This window comes from Telopea speciosissima, chromosome 10, assembly GCF_018873765.1.
Source record: "Telopea speciosissima isolate NSW1024214 ecotype Mountain lineage chromosome 10, Tspe_v1, whole genome shotgun sequence".
Taxonomy (NCBI): Eukaryota; Viridiplantae; Streptophyta; class Magnoliopsida; order Proteales; family Proteaceae; genus Telopea; species Telopea speciosissima.
In genome coordinates, this window is record NC_057925.1 from 20,049,970 (window position 1) to 20,052,460 (window position 2,491).

Consider the following 2,491-nt stretch of genomic DNA (forward strand, 5'->3'; position numbering starts at 1 on the left):
GAAAAACGTTTAAAAGAACAATAAACAAAAGTTCCAAACTGTTTGTATTTTCTTTCTTAGCAATAGAATTCTAGTTATCTATCATCAAAACACACACACACACACACTATATGTTTCATGATGACATGGTCACTAATGTCGTGTGCCAGTTTCTGGGCAGCTGCCCCATTAACAAATCCACCGAGGCCTGAAAAGCATTTAAGGATTTTGTTTTTTTTTTTTGAAAGAACAACAGAAACAAGCTTAAGACGTTTTACTTTGTGGCACTGTTTCATGTGTTTGTGGCTGCACAAACAAGTTGACTACTAATAGTCCACACTTGTCTTTGACATGGAAAACCACCAAAAACAGAAACAGGACAGCTACACTCATGCCAACATGGTAATTAAGGAAGTAGAAAAGGACAACTGCACAGTGGGTTTACTTGTCACTGATACAATGGAACTTAGTCACTAGAAGTTATTCAAATAAATGATAAAAATAATTCCATAACAATGATAGCTACATCTCAAGGTTGATCCAAACTTAATGATAATACAAGGAGTTATAGGAAGAAAGCTGGACATATATGTACATGATACAACTAGTATGAATCTAAGAGTTGTTCCTCTATATTACAGGGAATGGGAATGGATCACTAAAGATGCAGATTACAAGTGCCAAAGGATGCAAATGTAGATTGCAAGGAAAATTATCTCCTCCAGTTCCCTGCCCGGCCCAGTTCCCCAGTTCATCTAATAGGGGGTGGTGGACCCCACCCGGGCAGAGTGTTTGGGCAGGGATGGGGTGGTCATTACAGCCCCCCTCTGTTAGAGGAAATGGAGAACTGGGCCGGGCAGGGAACTGGATGAGATAAAGATCCAGATTGCGATTCAAACGCAAGGGTGGGCCAGGGTTGAGATTTTTAGGGCTGTGCTGAGGTTGGTCGGGCCTAGGCTGAGGCTTTGGGTTGAACCACGACCACGTATATATAATCTGGTTGGGAGTTGGGTTGTTGCTATTTAAATCCAACAAATCTGAGACAGCGCGAGTCTAAAAATAATAGGGAGAGATGTTAGATATTTTCAAAGTTAATTGTTAACTCCAAGGAATAACTTAGTTCGTAAGGAGTCAAGGACCAACACTTTACAATTAAGAGGTCATGAGTTAAAAAAAAAAAAAAAAGTTAGTTATTATTGGACTAATCGAATAGTCTATTGATAAAATAGGGCCAAGCCCTAAGCCAAAATATCTCAACCCGATATTGGGTCGGGTCGGGCTAGAACCACAGCCATGCATTAATCAACTAAAGGTTATTTCTTCCACTCCTCCCTCTCGGTAGAAAATCGAAAACTTAAAATGATGCAGATAGAAAAGAAAATAAATCACAAACAAACAATTTTACAATGCATACAAGAATTTATATGTGATTGGAGATTTATAGCAAACCCAATACAGTTAATTTACGGAAATACCTATATACCTATGTCACCTCTTGACAGCCCTTCGGAATCAACCCACTTATCCAACAGTTCTCCCTATCACCTTCCATTGGTCATCCCATCCCATCCCATCCCATCCAACAGTTCTCCTTACCAAGAAGGAAGTCGGTTAGCCAGCACACAGGGGAATCCACAAGTGAGAGTACCTAAAAATCTCTTTCTATGAAAGTGAATGGTCTTATAATCATAGTCCTTCTTCATTAATGAAGCATTCTAGAATGAAAAAGATAGATACTTTTTTTCATTGGTTTTTTTTAGGAGAGGAATAGGCACATTGCTTGTGTACAGTAAATTAGCCGACGACATCAATGGGGTGCAAGATGGAGAATCATTTCGAAGGATAAGAGAGAGATAAACAAAGCACTAGCGGTACACTGCACCATATCAGACAGATTTGCCCTTTGAGGTCATTGAAAAATCTATTTTTTTTACTATTTTGCCCTTGATATGTACCGATCCATTGATACAAGATCGATCAAAGATGCCAAAATGAATCGACTGATACGACCAATCCAGTACCATATTTTGAACCCATGTCCTATACGTCTCTCAAGAAAAGAAACACACACAACCTTACTTGTTGAGGTAATGTTACCTTACATTGTCCCCTTATGGTGGTGGTTATGCAACAAAACCAAAACTTTTGGTATCAAAGGATTCGAACTCATCAACTAATTTTTTTTTAAAAAAAACTATATATATGTTGATGGGACACCCCACACGACACCTTTGCATAAAGATAAAGTTTTTTTTTTTTTTTTCTTTTTAAATTTTTCGTAAGATAAAGATGAAGTTCATAACAACCGAATCAGCAAAAGATAGAAAGAGGTGATATAGATATATAGGCATTTTCGTGATTTTAAATTGAATTTGAAATGAATACCAAAGACTCTATTAATTGTGGTTTTAAATCCACATTTGATTAGGCACAATAAATGGGATAAAAATCCTCTCCAATTCTTTCATCTGGCAATACCTGGCAATACCACTTTCCCTGTGCTACACTTGGC